This window comes from Rhinatrema bivittatum, chromosome 5 (assembly GCF_901001135.1).
Source record: "Rhinatrema bivittatum chromosome 5, aRhiBiv1.1, whole genome shotgun sequence".
NCBI classification, from domain to species: domain Eukaryota; kingdom Metazoa; phylum Chordata; class Amphibia; order Gymnophiona; family Rhinatrematidae; genus Rhinatrema; species Rhinatrema bivittatum.
Genome location: NC_042619.1, coordinates 295,797,487 through 295,817,081, shown reverse-complemented (window position 1 = coordinate 295,817,081; position 19,595 = coordinate 295,797,487). Strand labels below are relative to the sequence as shown.

Genomic DNA, 19,595 nt, shown 5'->3' with positions numbered 1-19,595 from the left:
CATCAACAACATCGTAAAGGATGGATTTTTCAAACTACAAGTCTTAAAAAGATTGAGACCACTCCTCCATTTTCAAGATTTCCGATCAGTTTTACAAGCAATCATTCTCACTAAAATAGATTACTGCAATTCACTTCTACTGGGCCTCCCTGCTAACGCCACAAAACCTCTACAGATGTTGCAAAACGCCACAGCAAGGATCCTAACCAAGACAAACAAAAGAGACCACATATCACCCATCTTAAAAAGCCTACACTGGCTTCCTATCAAATTCAGAATACTTTTCAAAGCGCTCTCATCAATCCACAAGGCATTACATAACTTCGCCCCACTCGAGCTCAAGATCCCTCTCCAACCCCACACCTCCGCCAGACCAGTGAGACAAGCTTACAGAAACAACCTTCAGATCCCACCGAAGAAGACAGCATTAAGTAAAAGAGCTTTCTCCACGGCCGGTCCCAAACTCTGGAACTCTCTCCCATCAGACCTCAGACTAGTGCAATGCCCCATTATATTTAAAAAAAGACTCAAGACTTGGTTATTCAACCAAGCATTCTCATAACTTCAGCTATTTGAATTCCATCCAATGATCCCTTCATTGGTAACCCCCTAGAGAACGCTCCTGTTATTTATTTATCTTTATGCAGTCTAAAATTAAAAACCTAGCCTTATGCCTAACATCTGTTCTCCAGCCTACATTAGGCTCCATAACTTTTACATTATGTTGTTAACCCCATTTATTTGTATCCAAGTTCTAACTACCTGTTTATTGTAAGACATCAACTTGTCATTGTTATTGTTTAGAATGTAAACTGACTTGATTAGTAATTCTGTTACTGGAAAATCGGTATATAAAAGTGCTAAATAAACAAACAAATAAATAAATAATTCATGAGCTGCCATTTTGTCCTTGATTCTGGATGAGAATCCCTCCAAGAATATGGTCCTGAGACAGCTCTCCTCCCAGTGGAGTTCTGATGCAAGAGTTCTGAATTCTATATTGTAATCTGCCAATGGCCAACCTCCTTGGCGAAGTTGTAGAAGCTTGGAACCAGAAACTACTTGTTTTCCTGGATCGTAGAATACTGTTTGGAACAGTTTCAAGAACTGAGGGAGATTTTTCAGAATGGGATCTGATTGCCTTCCAACAAAGACAAAATATATGTAGTCTTAGTCAAATCATCCGGAAACAATGAAGCTTGTAGATGGAAATGCATACTGCATTGATCGTGGAACACTTGGCACAAACGAGGTTCACCAGAATATCGTGTAGGAATAGGCAATGGAATGTTGAGGCGATTGTTCCCTGGCATCATGGAGGATGGAGGTAGAGGTGGTGGAGCTGCCTGAGCCGTCGCCAAAGAATCGAGAGGAGTATTGAGCCGTTCTAGGGAAGACACCATAGATTCCAATAATCGTTGTTGCTCCATAATCTTCTGGGCCAGTCCGGGGCCTGCCTGGTGGAGGCCTCTGCCAGATCCATGGCTTTGGTATTCTGTTATAATCCTGGAAGTAGACTCCTGTTCCGAGGTAGAGTTAGCTCTACCCAAGATGTTGAATGAAGACTTCACCCTGGAGGCTCGTGATTCCCCTAGGAGGAGCCCATAGGAATCCGGCCGCTGGGACTTAGGAGACTCACCGAAGACTGATTGTAGGTCTGGATGCAGGCTCCTCCTACGGGTCATGGATTCCAGACGGCTGGCGCCTCCAGCAGGTCGTAGACAGTCCAGGAGTGGGAGTCGAAGGATAGTCACGAGCCGGTCCAAGGGTCGAAGTCCAGAGAAGGGTTGTATGCCGGTCCAGAAGTGATCAGGAGAATGGTCCGAAGCCAGTCCAGGATCGAGCCAAGAAGATCACCGCAGCCGGTCCGAAGGTCAAAAGCCAAGAAGTCAGTCCAACAGAAAGCAGGAGCAGGACGTGGAGCGGAACGGAACAGGAACACGGAGTACAGGCAAACTTCCTCCAGAGCCTCAATACTAAGGCAAGGTCTGAGGAGCAGACCTTGCCTTAAATACCCAGTAACAGGAAGTAGTCCAGAGGAGGAACCATGACAACATCCTGTCATGGTTCTTTTAAATTTAGCTGACAGCCACACGCGCGGCCCTACTCATCCCCAGAGGGGGGCGGAGCCAACCCAGCCAGAGAGGAGCCATGCGGCTGGACGCCGTCAGTGGCAATGGCCGTGAAGAAAGTGCAGGAGAGGACTGCCCGTGCCTGCCGGAGCCTGAGGGATTGTCGGACCCCATGGGTAGGCTCTTGCCCCGGTCGCGGTCTGCTGCAACCGGCGGCCATGATGGTTGGTCCCGACCGCGGACCGCCGCAGCCGGTGACCATAACATCGGTATGTGCTGGAAGTGGTTGAAGTAAGCTCCAAGGCTTCCCAGTAGGCAGTTTCTGTTGGGCGCAGACGGGACTTGAGTCCACATAGTTTTGAGAGTCTTGCACCATGTTGGGCTACCAATAGTGTCTTCGTAACATCTCTAAGGTCCTGGCACGACCCAGGTGTCCTTCCAACTTGGAATCATGAGCCCTTTTCAGAACTCATTCACATAATCTACATAGAACAGTTTTTCCAGTAGGGGCTGTAGTGGTCACAGCAAGGGATATGCAGGCAGGACTTCAGGAACATCTTCAAGTTCAAATGATCTTGACAGTGCATCCGCACGGATGTTCTTGGAACCTGGGCGGAAACAGAGAATGAAGTTGAACTGTTCAAAGAAGAGCGCCCATTGGGCTTGTCGGGGATTCAGGAGTTGAGCCTCTTTAAGGTGCACAAGGTTTTTATGGTCAGTGAAGATGGTAAGCTTGTGTTGCGCCCCTTCCAACCAAGGGCGCCACTCTTGGAGTGCCAACTTGACTGCGAGGAGTTCTCGGTCACCAACGGTATAATGTTGTGCCGTAGGAGAGAACTTATGTGAGTAGAATGAACAGGGTATCAGTTTACCCTTGGGAGAAAATTGGCTCAAGACAGCTCCAGTACCAATTGCAGAGGCAGCAACTTTTACGACAAATCGATGTCTTGGGTCCGGATGCTAAAGGCAAGGGCCAGAACAGAAAGCCTCTTTAATCATCTGAAAGGCAGCTTATGTGTTAGGTGTCCATACCCGAGTGTTAGCCCATTTCCAGGTCATGGCGTTAAGCGGGGCAACTAAAGTGGAATAATTGGCAATGAGCTCCGATAATAATTGGTAAAGCCAAAGAAATGTTGTAGGGCTTGTAGGCCTACTGGTTGGGGCCAGTCGCGGATCCCTCGAACTTTCTCTGGCTCCATAGAGAAACCTTGATCGGATATGATATACCCTAAGAAGGGTAAGCGATTATGCTCAGGCATTTTTCCAACTTGGTGTATAGATGGTTCTCTCTCAGACGTTGAAGAATGATCCGAACATGATCTCGATGAGATTCGAGGTCTTTGGAAAAGATCAGGATGTAATCAAGATATATGACTACGAAGGAGTACAGGAGGTCTCAGAAAATTTCATTCATAAGGCGTTGAAAGACCGCTGGAGCATTGCATAGCCAAAAGGGCATCACAGTATATTCGTAGTGACCATCCCTCATATTAAATGCGGTTTTCCAGATATCTTCAGGTTGGATGCGTACCAGGTTGTACGCACCTCTCAGATCCAACTTGGTAAGGATCCGTGCCCCTTCAAGGAGGTTGAACAGCTCACTGATAAGGGGCAGGGGATATCGGTCTTTGCGGGTTATGGCATTGAGCCCCCTGTAGTCAATACAAGGGCGTAGACCGCCATCCTTTTTCTTAACAAAGAAGAACCCCGTGCCAGCATGGGAATCAGAAGGACGAATGAACCCCTTTTCTAGGTTGTCTTTAATATACTCAGACATAGCTTGACTCTTGGGTTGAGACAATGGGTAAGTTCTGCCTTTTGGAGGCGTTGTGCCCAGCAGAAGATCAATAGGGCAATTGAACTTGTGTAATGGAGGCAAGGTATTCACTTTCTGCTTCGAGAAGACATCTTTGAAGTCAGAGTATTGCGGAGGCAAACCAGGTAAGGTAACAGACTTCAGAACAGGGACCACTGGAGATACAGAATGTAAACAGGTCTTCTGGCATTTAGAGCCCCACTGCACCAACTGCAGGGAATGCCAATCGAACTGGGGTTCGTGGACCTGGAGCCAGGGCAGCCCCAGGATAACTGGATGTGTCGATTGTTTTAATAATAGAAGGACATCTCCTCTTCATGGAGAGTGCCCACGGTAAGACGAACAGCCACTGCTTGGTGGGTGATGAGCCCTGGAAGATGTTCTTCCTGGATGGAGGCAATGCAGAGGCTCACCTCTAATGACTGACGAGGAAAGTTCAGAAGTTTGACAATGTCATCCATAATGAAGCTGCCACTTGCTCCAGTATCGACAAAAACAGTGGTGGCGAAGGTGTGGGCCTTGATGCCCAGAGACAGGGGAAGCAGAAGTTGAGGGCCAGTAACAGTAGCGCCTAAGCTCGGGACCCCCGCTGGGCACAGGCGTTGCAGTTTCCTGGACAAATCTGGCAGGACTGCAGACGATGTCCAGAAGTGCAAGAGTAAAGGCAAAGACCCTCCTTCCGCCGACAGAGATGTTCGGTCGGAGACAATCACCCACGATTCACCTCCATAGGTTCCATCACAGAAGAGGGTGGCGGTGCTGAAGTCTTCGCTGGAGGACTGGGAACACAAGTGGGACATGGGGTAGGAAAGCGGGGAGCCTTTACTTCTAGGCGTCTTTGCCGGAGGCGATGATCGATCCTCCTGGCAAAGGAAATCAGGTCCTCTAGAGACGTGGGAGTCTCACGGACAGAGAGCTCATCTTTGAGAGTGCAGGAGAGTTCATCTAGGAAGATGGCTTGCAGGCAATCTTCTTGCCACCCAAGCTCAGTGGCCAAAGTCCTAAACTCCATCGTATACTCGGAGAGGGTCCGTAATCCTTGACGAAGATGGAGTAGGTTATGGCTGGCAACAGCCTGGCGGCCTGTGTCTCCGAAGGTCTGCTTGAAGAGAGCGATGAATTCAGATAACTTGAAAAGTATGGGATCAGAACGTTCCCATAAGGGAGAGGCCCATGCAAGAGCCTTCCCTTCCAGGCGAGACAGGATGAAGGTCACCTTGGTGATTTCCTTCAGGAACGAGGGTTGCAGTGCAAATTGTTTGAAGCACTGGTTAAGGAAGCCACGACAGGAGCGTGGATCCCCATTGTATCGAGGAGGTGCAGGAATTGCCAACGATGTTTTGGGAAGCATGGAGGCCAATAGGCCCATGGGATTGGCCAAAGATTCACAAGAGCATCTTGTAGCTGGGAACGAAACTCTTCCACCAAAGAAACCAGCGATTCCAAAGCTTGGTGATGTTGTTTGACTGTGGTGGCCAAACCCGGTAGGGACCTAGAGGCGGGAAACTCCGCCGAGTTCATGGCAACCTGTTGCACTCGGAGGTGGACCTTTGTCCTGGAGCAGTGGAGAACAGCTTCCTGGTAGGGACCAGGAAACATCTGCCCCCAGAGGACGGAGCACTGGAGGAGACAGAGGCTAGGATGAGCTTCACCATTGGAAGCCCGAGGTCCCACCGGGAGGAGCCCGTAGGGACCCGGGCCACTTGGACTTAGGTGGGACTCGCAGGGTCTCCTGGAGAGATGGAAGACAGGTGTGCCCACAGACAGGAGAGGAGCGTGGTCAGTTTCGAGACTGGAGGTCAGATGGAGCAAGGAGGACCAGAACAGCGTAGGCGATGACAAGGCTATGAACAGAGCCAGAATCTGGAGATGTGGTCAAGCAGGCAGAGGTCAGAATCCGGGGGTCGGTCCGAGGAGTGGTCAACAAAGCAGGGGTCAGGTTCCGGAGGTGCGACGAGGTCACAGATAGGCCGAGGTCAGAAGGCAGGCTGCAGGCAGGTGGGTCGAGGAGCAAGCCAAGGTCAGTACCAGTGAATCAGTCAGGAGGTACTACCTGGGGAGACGGACAGACGAACAGAACAGAAGGACGCTGGAGAACAAGGCAGAAACAATGGGATGCAGGAACAAGGCTGGAACAAGACTGGTACAGAAGGATCCTGGAATGAGACTGGAACAAGGTTCAGACACAGTGACAATCTAGCAAAGTACAAACCCAATTGCCAAGGCAAGGAAGTGCAGGCAGGGACTCTCTTATATCAGGGAATCAATCGATGCGCCACGGAGCTAGGACCCGCCCCTGGCCCTACAAGAGGCCGGGCGGTCCGCGCATGCGTAGGGGCGTGGCTGATACCACTGAGGATGCTGAGCTCCGGCGTGAGGCCTGGTGCATACTGGAAGGCCCGGCGACCACCGCCACAGGACGCTGAGGCCTGGAAGAACTTGCAGCAGCCGCTAGGGAGGCCGACCCAGGACCTGCCGCGGAACCAGAGAGGTGAGCAGGCCCGTGCGCGGGCTGGGCGTGGACGGGGTGCGTAACACTTCCTCTTTTCTTTATTTACTTTCCTAACAAAAAAGTTAGTTGCCCTTACTGTATCTCCTTTTAGTTTTGCCTGCTGCTATTCTACTTCCCCTAAATTTTCCTAACCAGCTAATAACTCAAGGTACTCCCCCATTTTAACAAAGTTAGTTTTCCTGACATCTAGGACCCTCACCTTTGAATGAATCTTCATCTCTTGTGCTCTAATACTAAACCACACCATCCGGTGATCACTAGATACCAGGTGATCATCAACTACATCAGAGATATGGTCCCATTAGTAAGCACCAGGTGCAGTATCGCCTCTTCCCATGTGGATTCTTTTACCAGTTGTCAGAAGAATTCTCCTTGCAGAGAATCCATGATCTTCTTGTTTCTAAAACACATTGCAGCTGGGATGTCCTAATTAACATATGGCAGATTGAAATCCCCTAACAATAGCACATCCCCTTTCATAGCAATTTTGTGAATATCCTCCATTAAATTTCCATCCATCTCCTCTATCTGTGATAGACATCTGTATATTGTTGCGCATGGAGGTGGACTCTTGTCGTGGAGCAGTACAGCAGTAGTAGGGACCAGGAAGCACCTGCCCCCAGGGGTCGGAGCACAGGAGGAGACAGAGGCTTGGATGATGTTGCGCTCCTGCTAACGGGACTAGCCGCGAGTAGGCGCTTACCTTTGCGGCACTGAGCTGCCGATGTTCTTCACGGCTGGAGCCGCAGTCAGCTGCTTTCCTTCACCGCGGCAGGAGCCGCAGACTTTGGTGTGCTTCTTCTGCATGGCGGTCGCTGCCGCCATGCTCCAATGTGGCTGGAACAACCGCCGACACTCTCTCCATCTTCGTGGCCCAGGGGCTGCAGTCCTCAGTCTTTCCTGGCGGCTGGAGCCGCCCTCAGCCCTTCCTACAGTGGCAGGAGCTGCTTCTGATGTTGAGGCCTGCTCCTCGGCCCAGCTCTGCTCTCCAGCGATGCAGCAGCAAGCACGGCCACTCTCCACGGTGCTGAACTTCCTGCTTCCTGTCTCCTAAGGTGATTTAAAGGGCCCACGCCCGGATATGCCCCGAGCCCCACCTGGACTCCTCCCAGGGTGTTTCCTGATCTTCAGCCCTATTTAAGGGCTCTGTCTGTCTTTGCCTTCGCAAGGAGTTAGTTCCTCTCAAGGACTTCTCGTCTTTGCTCCTGCTGGTATTTCCTGTTCTTCGTGGGATCCCTCATCGTTCTTCATGTTTGTGGTCTCTTCTGGATTATCTCTCGTCTTGCCTTGATGTTTCGTGTTCTTCCTGATGTTTTGTGGTCTTCCTGATGTTCCTTCTTGATACTTCGTCTCTGCTTCTGCTTCCTGGACCCTTGATTCCTCATTGCTATCCCTTCTGGCGTGCCATGTCATGTCTCGTCACCTCGTGGCATGAGCCTGTCTTCTCGTCTGCAGCACAAGGCTCCGGAGGGTCATCCTCGTCTAAAGCCAAGTCTCGTCTTGGTCCTGTGTCTCATGCCTGAAGCCAAGTCTCGTCTTGGTCCCTTACCCTGAATCTCGTCTCGGCCCTCGGATGTTCTTGTGGCTGCCCCGTCCATGCCTAAGACTCTGACAGAGCCTGCTCCATTCCAGCGTGGTCCGTGACCAGCCATGGGCGGCTGTGTAGGCCGTGTCTCATTGCAGGCTTCTACTGCATCTTCACCATGTTCCAGCTTCATCTTTCATGTATTCGTCTGGAGACTGCTTCGCACTCAAGCGTGGTCAGCGACCAGTCCCGTGGGTCTGCCCTGTGGTGGGCTGTTTAGGGCGCGCTGTATCACAGCCTCAACCCAGTACTTGACTTTGTTCCTGAACCTTGATCCTAAATCTTTGTGCTTAAGCCTCTTGTCTGTGTCTTCATGTCTCCAAGTTCCTTGTCTTGAGTCTTCATGTTCCAGAGCCTTCGTCTGCCCTCATCTCCTGTCTGGCCTGCTGCCTTTGCCATTCCCAGCGGCAGGTCCGAAAGGGCTTGGAATAGTCTGAGGACCACTCAGAGACCAACCTTGCATGATTGGTCTCACTCAGGCTGTGCAGGTCGGCAGGGGCCTGGCTTCCTGGTCTCAGCCCAGGCTCGGACATGTCTCGCCTGTCTCAGTACCTCCTTGGAGTCCTCTGGGGTCATGCCGAGGTCCAAGGGCACACATTCTCCTCGGAAATGGGACCGCTCTCCTAGCGCTCCCTAACAGATGAGCTTCACCACTGGAAGCCCGAGGTCCCCTCGGGTGGAGCCCATAGAGACCCGGGCCACTTGGACTTAGGTGGGCCCCACAGGGTCTCTCGGAGAGGTAATAGAGAGGCATGCCCATGAACGCTTGGAGCATTCAGCAGCCTGGGTAAGGCATTCTTGGACTTGATTCCACACCTGGCGAATGGTGTGGGACATGAATTGCGCAGCTGGAGAAGGAACAGTCAGAGGAACTGGAAGTGGCAGCCGAGGTTGTCGTCCGAATACCACAGAGAACGGAGATACATCGGTGGCAGCAGCGACATGGGTATTATGCGACAACTCAGCCCAGGGTAGCAAATCAGACCAGTTGTCCTGCTGGTCATTTACGTAGGAACGAAGGAATGTTTTGAAGGTCCGATTGGTCCTTTCAGCTTGACCATTGGCCTGTGGGTGATAGGCCGATGTGAAATTCAAGGAAATATTAAACTTCTTGCATAAGGAGCACCAGTACCTGGTAGCAAACTGTGGTCCTCGATTGGATATTATTTCCTTTGGGAGTTCATGGAGATGGAAAATGTGTTTCAGAAACAATTTTGCTAGTTCTGGGACCGATAGGAGGCCTGGCAAGGGAATAAAGTGACCCATTTTTGAAAAACGGTTGATGATGACCCAAATTACTGTATTGTTCTGGGACAGAAGCAGGTCTGTGATGAAGTCATTGAGATGCTGGACCATGGCTTGGTAGGTGCTGGAAGTGGCTGGAGTAGGCCCCAAGGCTGTCCGGTAGGTGGCTTCTGTTGAGAGTAGATGGGACATGAGTCCATAGTTACTAGAGTCTTTCACCATGCTGGGCCACCAGTAATATCTCCGCAACATCTCTAGGGTTCTGGTACGACCCGGGTGCCCTGCCAACTTGGAATCATGGCCCATTTCAGAACTCATTCACGTAATCTACTTGGAACGACGGTTTTCCCCACTGGAACTGTGGTGGTCACGGCAAGGGATACGAGGCAGGATCTATGATGTGTCTGGGAACATCAGGAATAGGGATGGATCCAAAAAACAAGGCGGTAATCAGTCCAGGAAAGCCACGGAAATGGAAAAACAAAAACCAGGCCGATGCTTTGGAAAGAATTTTATTCAATTCTTATTGAACATGCCCGACTCTGGCCAAAGTTTCGCTTTATGGCTGCATCAGGGGCTCTACAAAAAATACATTAAATATAAACTTTAATAACAATAAAACAACCCAACCACAAAAATTAAATAAAATTAATAAAATTAATTAATAAAATTAATTAAATCAAACGAATTATATAAGATAAACCAATAAACATTCAATGACAAATTGTGTTAAAGTAGATGAGGAACCGAGGCGACAGGTTAATTATAGAACAGAGAAGAAGTAATAACTACATGCATCAGCATTACCTTCAAATTGAGTAACATCTAGAGAGTATACTCTAGTGTAATATGAGATCTCTGGAAGTGTTCACTAAAATAAAATAAAAAATTGTAAAATGTAAAAAAATCAAAACTTAAAAATTAAAAGAAAGATCAAAATTAATAAAAATTCAAGATTAAAAAATAAAGATGATATCTAAAAAACAATGGAAAATTAGAATTTACCTGATTTAATATATCAGAATGACTTTTAAAACATATCTTGGTCAGTTGCCTGTAAAGTGAGTAATAAAATTAGTTGTAAACTATGAACTAATATAATCCTTAATTCTAAAAGGTAATATGCCTTATGGATTTGCTCAGACATGTCTATATATTAAGCAATTTATTATTAAAAAGAGCAAGTTTTAATATTTCACCTCAAGGAGTCCTGGCATCCGAATAGAAAAATATCCTCATATCTTTGAAAATAATACATGATATATAGCGATTTTGATCGTGGGCTATTTGCTGTTTCAAGAGAGACGGGTTTGTGTTTATCTGTCTGCAGTATTAAGACTTACATTTGTGCAAACTAGCAATTTTTCACTACCTACTTATGATGCCTCTATAGAATACTACTGCAGATAGTGACCTTTGTTAAACATTGCAATTCATTGTTTGATAGGATAGACATATATACTATTGTTGTGAAAGATGTTGGTTGAGCGTCATCCACAATATATTATTTAGTATAGTGTAATCGCTCTTGAAAAAATCCTTCGAATCCAGATTTGTCAAACCTACATATTTTGCTTTCTTATAACTAGTTACAGAAGCCCTGCTGTCGAAAAGCGCCATCACATGAAGCACTCTGAACCGTGAATCGAAAGGCCGTTTCACTTGTTTACAAAGTTTTTTATTGAAAGGTGCCAATGCAATGAGCATAATACATTATCTTTACTCGTGGACTCCAGGACTCCTTGAGGTGAAATATTAAAACTTGCTCTTTTTAATAATAAATTGCTTAATATATAGACATGTCTGAGTAAATCCATATAGCATATTACCTTTTAGAATTAAGGATTTTATTAGTTTATAGTTTACAACTAATTTTATTACTCACTTTACAGGACAACCGACCAAGATATGTTTTAAAAGTCATTCTGATATATTAAATCAGGTAAATTCTAATTTTCCAATGTTTTTTAGATATCATCTTTACTTTTTTAATCTTGAATTTTTATTAATTTTGATCTTTCTTTCTTTTAATTTTTAAGTTTTGATTTTTTACATTTTACAATTTTTAATTTTATTTTAGTGAACTCTTCCAGAGATCTCATATTACACTAGAGTATACACTCTACATGTTACTCAATTTGAAGGTAATGTTGATGCACGTAGTTATTACTTCTTCTCTGTTCCATAATTAATCTCATCTACTTTAACACAATTTGTCATTGAATGTTTATTGGTTTATCTTATGTAATTCGTTTGATTTAATTTATTTTATTCATTTAATTAATTTATTTATTTATTTATCAAATTTATATACCGTCATTCGGATTTGTCATCATAAAGCCATAAAACATAGGGGCGTGGCCAATGCCACTGGAGACACCGAACTCCGGCGAGAGGCCTGGTGCGCAGTGGAAGGCCCGGCAACCACCGCCGCAGGACACTGAGGCCTGGAGGACCTCGCGGCTGCTGCTGGGGAGGCCGATCCATGACCTGCAGAGGAACTAGCAAGGTGAGCAGGCCCATGCACAGGCTGGACGCGGATGGGACGCGCAACATATATTACGCCAATATAAACAATGTTCCATTCTCTTTTTCCAAATTAACCCACTGAACCACCTCCTTACCTCAGAAGCCCTGCAATTATATATAATATTATGAGCATTAGTATATATAGCTTGCCAGATATTGCCCTTTTTTCCCATTTCTATATAAGCAATTAATGTTCTTCTTACCTTAGAGTTTTGTTCACCCACCCACAGTGATTCTAGTTTAAAGCCTTCCTCAGTAGGTTTTTCAGTCTGTGTTGAAAGACACTGTACTCCCTACTTTGACAATTGGCCCCCCATTTGTACTCAGCAATCCTTGAAACATCATCCCATGGTCCAGAAAGCCAAAATGTTCTCTTGTTATATTAATATATCATTTGCAGACATTCCAATACAGAAGGATTTCTGTATAACATTTGCAGACATTCCAATACAGAAGGATTTCTGCAGCACCTTCATTCCATAAGCAGCCATTTCCCTATGACTTAAATCAGCTGAATATGTCCTCTTGCTAGAGCAGAATGAATGTTTTAATTTTGAATAGACTGTACGGGTAATGGGGAATTGTATTCAAACAGCAACCAACAAGGGCCCAACTTTTACAGTCTAGGAATCTGTTAAGCATGGGAATAATATGCATGGCGCAGCAGATACTACCATAAGCTTGCAGGGTAGACTGGATGGACCATTTGGTCCTTTTATGCCGTCATTTTTATGTTTATGTATGTATGTATGTACACCTTTAGCACTATGGTCCCAATATTCAGCGCCAGTTAGCCAGATAAGTTAGGGCTTAATCGGCTAAGTGGCTGTGGCTGAATATCCGGCAACACTGGGCAGATGCCACTTAGCTGGATAACTGTTTATCGGGCAAAGTAGTTAGCTGGCTAATTGGTGGGCGAGATGGGGGTCGTAATGGGGAGAAGCTATTTATCCAGCTAACTTACAGGGTCATTTATCATTTTGCAGTAGGGCCTTAACTCATTATTGCGCACATTAATCCCTAATGTACACGATAAATAATGCACATTCTACATTGAATATTCTACTGGGAGGAATTTGGGCAGAGTTAAAGGAAATGAACGTCGTTAACTACACCTATTTTTCAGTGCATTGTGCTTGCGATAGTCTTGCATTATAGCAAAAATATTTTTTGAGAGAGAGAGCACCTCTGTATAGAGTCAGTTTGACACTCTCTATATATGTACCACTGTAGAGGGGCACTTTGAATCAGGGTGGGTTTGGAAGGTTGGGGGGGGGGGAGAGTTAGAGAGGTGGTGTTACAGAAACATTCTGAGGCATTCATAGTAAAATAGAGTAGTCCTCTAGCTATACTTTTCATCTATTATAAAGACTACATATCTTTAGTAATGTCAATTTTATTATGAATGCCTCAGAATGTTTCTGTAACACCACCCCCCTAAACCCCCCTCCACCCCGATTCAAAGTGCCCCTCTACAGTGGTACATATAGAGAGAGTGTCAGACTGACTCTATACAGAGTCTCAGTCTCTCTCTCTCACAGAGTGTGAAGCAAAAAAGAGCACAGGTATGATAAATTTATTGCACATTGCAGAAATTGCCTATGAGGGAGCAGGGTAATTAGCCCAACCATGCCCCTTTTTTTATCGCGGGCACTGTTTCCGCTATATTTATAGCATTTGTTGGTACCAAAATGACTTATCTCTCTAGCTCAGGGAAACAGTAACTTTTAAACAGCTGCACAGGCATAAGTGTACATGCTAGCATGAAAGGAAGCAGCCATTTTATAGCTCATGCATGTATGATATAAAATCAGCTGTAAGCATGCAATTTTGTATGGTCGCATGTAAATGCTGGTTCTACCGCATATGCAGGGGGATTATATTCGATTCGCACCGACACTAGTACCAGTTTCCCCACTCCATTCCCAGGTAAGGCTCCCGATTTCCTAACCCCTCTAACCTTTCTCCCTTTTACCCGATTAGCCCTGACCCTTCAAACCCCACTGAGTAGCCCTGATTTTTTATATTTTAAAACTTAAATGACATCCACAGCAGAAGTAAAATAAATTGGCAGGGGATCAGTTTAAATACGCACACATTTTAAGTCACCTTCCCAGAATACCCATGCTCTACCCAGACCAAGTCCACATCCCGCCCCTGATTTTACTTATTGATTTGTGCGCGTACCTGGGCACTTCTTAAAATTTGCGCTGTGCGGGCCAGCCCGAAACATGTATCTCCCAGCTTTGGCACACGTAGGTCTTTTAAAATTCTTCTTTAAAGTATTACTACTGAGCAAGTTTAGGAGTTCCCATGTTTGCACTGCCTCTTGAGCCCCTCAGTCTTTTTTTGTTTGAGTTTCTGCACGGATATGTACCCTGTCTCGCTCTAGCCTTTCTCATAATCTGTTTTCACAATCTCACTTTTTGATTTTCATTTTTGCCTTGCTGCCTTAGCAACCCCTCAGCAGCATTTTTTCAGTGGGAGGAAAAATAGCCTAGTGGTTAGAGCAGTGGGCTACAATCCAGGAGACTAGGATTTGAGTCCCACTATTACTCCTTGTGACCTTGGGCAAGTCACTTTACCCTCCATTGCCTCAGGTACAAAACTTCAATGGTAAGCCCTCTGGGGATAGAGAAATACCTATAGGACCTGAATATAAACCGATGTGATATCTCAGATCAAATGTCTGTATATAAAAATAATAAGTAAATGAATAGTGCTAACAAAAAATATATATTTATATTATAAAAAGATATTGGGATGTCCGGTTCCAAGAAGATCACATCCAGTGACTTCAAAGACTCTGTGGCCACAAGATGTCCGTCACCAATGGCCAATGACATCTACTACAAGCCCCTGGGTCCAGACCATGAATCATCTAATTGCTATGAATATGGATGGATGCCACCTATTTCCTAGCAGAATTTGTTCTATAAAATGGAAGAACTCTATAGGTCTGACTGGAAGAAGGTCAGAGACTCCCTGGATTTTGGGAGGAGTTCCATTCCTAGGTGACAACTTGTTTGGCAATAAAGTTAAAGAAACAATGGATCTTAAGGACCACTGTACATTACAGATTCTGCACAGTGACTCAGGAACAGCAGCATTATATAAAATGGTTCCAAAACCAGTTATCAAAAGGGGCAGTCTTTTACCAGTGGAAAGATACATAACCTTCTATAAAACTAAGCCAAACCACCAACAGAAACAAATGCATTGTGATCACTAAAGAAAGAGATCAGATCTAACCATGCAGCATAAAACATCTTTTCGACTCCCTATAGAGAGCACAACCAGAGAGCCGGCTCAAGTAGCATACCGATTGGTAGCAGATTGCTCCTCTTTACCCAAGTGTGGCCACAAACACCTTCCAACGTGTAGGCCCTTCACATAGTAAAACAGTGCTACAAGATTAATTACAGAAGGCTTCCCCAACCAGACCTCCTCTGACCAGCAGGAAAAGAGGGTCTTGATTGGGGAAATATCTGTTTTATTGAATGCATGGGGTTTAGATAGGGTACCTCCAGAGCAAGTGGGAACAGGGTTCTACCAGATATTTCTTGAATCTGAAGACATCAAGATCTTTGCCCCATCCTAGATTGCAGGGCCCTGAACACATTTTTACACAAAGAAATTCAAGATAGTCACTCTGTCCAATGATCCTTCCCTTCCTGGAGAAGGAAACTAGCTGTGCTCTCTGGTTCTGAAAGATGTGTATACCCATATCCCCATTCATCCTGACCACAGGAAGTTCCTGTGTTTTTCAGCCATTTGGCCTTGCTGTGGCTTCAAGAGTTTTTACCAAGTACTTAGCAGTAGTGACAGCCCATCTCAGAAAACAGGAAATGTTCTTTTTCCTCTTCCTGGTTGAGTTCCACATCAAGAGCCATACACAGGCATCAAACAAAGGAGTTTGGGCTATTGGACCATCGTGCCCCTCTCTACCCGGACTTGCCTAACATCATTTGTCCTGAGTGAGGTTCCTGGATCAGGAACTGAAGAATTCCTGGAGACTGTGAGTATTACCTCCTTTCTCTATTTTTCCTTGTCCAATTTTCAGTATGGAGAAGAAAAGAGAAAAGTCCATCAGACCTGCCTCATCTGGACTGGTGGTTTCTTCTTTGACCCAGGCATCAATTGAAGTCTTTTGATAAGTTCAAATCCAAGTGGTTTTACTGGGCAACCTCAGCTAGGCATGTTCAATGCTGCTGTAGAAGGAACAGTTTTGTTCTTGAGCTCAGATGCACGTAGCCCTCCTAGTGCTATCTCAGCCCTAGTGACTGGTTCTGGGACTACTTCTTTAGCCAAAGATGCTATATTCAAGGTGCAGTCTCACCATGGAGCGATACAAAAAGACATCACCTCCCATCCCATGACTTTTTAGTTTTCTTATAAGCCTCTCATTTGTGACTTTGTCAAATGCCTTCTGAAAATCCAAATACACCACATCTACTGTCCACATGTTTATTTACCACCTTTGTCCACATGTTTATTCACCCCTTCAAAAAATGTAGATTTCTGAGGCAAGACTTCTCTTGGGTAAATCCAAGCTGGCTATGCCCCATTAAACCATGTCTGTCTAAATGTTTTGTGATTTTATTCTTTATAAGATTTTCCATGATTTTTCCTGGCACTGAAGTCAAGCTGTTACACCCCTGCCCACGGCCTGTATCCCGCGGGCAGTCGCTCACCTTTCCCGGTGCCGAGCTGACACTGCTGCTCTCCCTCGCGGCCGGACTGCTGCCGAGCCGCGCTTCTCTTCGTGGTTGGAGCCGCGCTTCTGACTCCTCCTTCAGGGGAATCCCCTCACGGGGATTCCTCTCCTCGCCACGGCCCAAGTGCTGCTGCCAGAGTTCTCGCAGCAGGGAGCCGCCTCCTCTGTCTCCTCTTTGTCGGGGCTGGTTCTGCCCCAGCACAGCTCCTCTTCAGCGGCAGGAACTGACTCCGGCCGACTCCAGGCTCCACGACACTGCTGCAGGCCTAGCTCCGCCCATCTTCCTTCCTTCCTGGGGCTCCCTCTAGGGGCAGGCTGCACATCTCTCTTCATCTCTTAAAGGGCAGAGACAGGAAGCACTCCAGTCTCCTCCCAGATGAAGACTTCAGGGCTCTTCCTGGTCCTGCCCTATAGAAAGGCACTGCTTCAGTTCCTCAGTGCCTTCAGATGGAGTTACAGCCTCCATGGAGTTACATCTGCTTCATTATCCATCCTTGGAGTTACAGCCTCCATTGAGTTACTACTGTTCCATAATCCATCCTCGGAGTTACACCATCTTCGGAGCTACAACCTCTCCAGATTCCATCTTCGGAGTTCCACCTCTTCCATTGTGGTCCATCTTGCTGCACCTGTCTGGAAGACTTCATGTTCCATGTCTTCTTGTTCCTGATGTCTGTCCGATGCTCCAGGTTTCATTCCTCGTCGGATCATCCTCATGGTATGTTGCAGCCCTTGGCTTCCCTTCCCCTTCAGGGTTCCTCATCCATCTCAGATGTCTCTGATATTCCCGATGTCCTGATGTCCAGATGTCTAATTGTCAAGATGTCCTCTGGTTCCAGTAATCCAGATGTCCTTTGTTCAGATGTCCTTCGTCCTGATGTCCGTCGTCTTCTTCTCTACGACCCTCAGATATCTACTCGTCCAGTAGACTTCTCTACATGTGTCCATCATCCCAGATGTCCAGAAACCCTGATATCCAGTTGTCTTCTCATTCTGAGATTCAGATGTCCGGGTGTCCAGATGACCTGCGCTTGAGGCGTCCCCTCTTGCGTACCTTCTTCTTTTTCTCCTCATCTCGTTCCTGAAGAATCCGTCTGCAGCCTTGCCGTTCCCCAGATTTCTCCTCCAGTCATCTTTCGCAGAAGCGTTCCCAGTGTTAGTCTTCAGGTGTTAGTCTTCAGGTGACTGGAGTCGTCTCCGGTTGGAATTCTCTCAAGTGCTGCCCGGACTCTCTTCTCTCTGTGCACGTCTTGCTCTCAGCGTGGTCCACGACCAGCCTTCCAGGTTGTGTAGGGTGTGCAGCGGACAGGGTGGTCCATGACCAGTCCACGTCGGGCTGTGTCGGGCACTCTGAGGGTCAACACTCTCTCAAGTCTCCAAGATTATCATCTTGTCCAAGTCTTCAAGAGTATTCCCTTGTCCAAGTCTACAAGAGTATTGTCTTGTCCAAGTCTCCATGTCTTTGAGAGTCTCGTCTCGTCTCATCCAGTCCAGGAGTCCTCTTTTCATCCAAGTTCCAGGAGTCCTTGTTCCTCTGTACTCTGTTTGTCTCTCATGGGACTGGAATCTCCTACTCCAGTACCTTACCTCAAAGTTTCCAGCCTCTGTCCTCTCTAGTACGGGTTGGTTCAACAGAGGGTTGACCCACTTTGTCCTTCTCCTGTGTTCTTGCTCCACATTAGCTTGTACTTGCTCACCTCATCTCACCTCGGGGTGTGTCTTGGGGCTCCTCCCTGAGCCACCTCGGGGCCCATGGGCTCACTGTCTCTCAGGAGCAAGCAATTGCGCCTCTTTGCCCTTCCTAGGGCTCCCTGAGTGTGTTTGCAACAGAATCTGAAGGCCGTGAACCCAGTGAGCTGGTGTCTGTGTTGGGCACAAAATTTCCTGGACAATTTTAAAATTCTTGCCTGGTCTAAGTTTCACCAGAGATTTTTACCACAAAATTTTCTGGACAAATTATTTCAAAATGTCTGGCCAGAACTTTTTACCAGATAAGTTTTTTCAAGTTTGCTGGAGTTTGTTATTTGTCTTTTTTAACAACATTTTTCTGAACTCTTGTTCCCTATATTTAAGCAGAAAATTTTTTTTTCTCAAGTTCCGAACTTTGGTTCTGGTTTCAAGCAGAAGTTTTTCTCCAAGTTATGAACTCACACTTTCCTAAGTTTTTAAACAAACTTTGTCTTTTCTTGGACGAACATTTCCTGTTCATTAGCAGGATTTTTACTCCAAATTTCTGGACTCATGTTTATTGGTTTTTTTTTTCACTCATAACTGTATTAACCCACTTGTCTCTTTACAGTATGTCTGGTTCCTACGACTCGCAGGTTACACCTGCATCCAGACCTTCTTAGTTTCCTTACAGTCCTGGAACCTTTTTGACCAATAGGAGGCGCCTGCCATCATTCCAAGGACCATCTTCATTTATTCCCACAGCAATGTTAGTTCTCCCTGGGTTTTCACAACCTGCAGGAGGCGCCTGCACCCAGGCTTCCATCTCCAGTATTAACTTTGACTGTTCGTCAATTACTTCCAAGCTTCAACGAGTATACTCTACGGAATCCCAGTTTTTCGGACAAACAACCTGCAGGAGGGGCCTACACCCTAAACCTGGTTCTGCTTCCCCTTGCTCACTTCGCTCCTTACCGGAGTAATTTCTAGCCAAACCTTTCTTCAAGTTTGAAGTTCACCATGGAGCTTTTTCATCTCCTAGAATTCTACACGGCTAGTTCACCTTGGATCCAGCTTCTGATCCTACGTTGCTTCATACAAGTGAGAAGTTCTACATTTTCTCCATTGCAAGCTACTAAACCAGCACTGTGTGGTTCCTTGTTGTGCCAAGACAAGTTGCTACAATCCAGCGTTTGCTGATATTTTTCCTCCAGCATCCTTCTTGCAACGCCCTGAGCTGGTAGATCTGAACTGGACTTACGAATTTGCTACATCCGCTGCTTAGTAAAGGACTATAAATGCCATCCTGGCTTACCCATTGCCTGCTGGAGTCCTTGCTACCCTTGAGCCTTAATTCTTCTTCACTGGCTCAATTGCATCTGTACGTAGCTTTCCTGAAAGATACCATTCTCCCTTCGTAGACTCAAGAGGAGTAGCTTTTACTGCCATCC

The 19,595-nt window shown here is 46.4% G+C and overlaps 1 protein-coding gene across 3 annotated transcripts in view; it reads left to right on the top strand.

The window, feature by feature from the left end:
* LOC115092811 (disintegrin and metalloproteinase domain-containing protein 9-like) overlaps positions 1 to 19,595 on the top strand; it is a 501,882-nt gene that overhangs the window by 425,657 nt on the left and 56,630 nt on the right. Inside the window, exons 18-20 of one of the 3 annotated variants that reach the window (XR_003857086.1) lie at positions 10,820 to 10,977; positions 11,123 to 11,172; positions 11,311 to 11,374. The exons of the other annotated variants lie outside the window; for them this stretch is intronic. The gene's annotated coding sequence lies outside the window, so the exon portion shown is untranslated. Of the gene's footprint in view, positions 1 to 10,819; positions 10,978 to 11,122; positions 11,173 to 11,310; positions 11,375 to 19,595 lie in introns of those variants that run through there. 3 annotated transcript variants of the gene reach the window in all.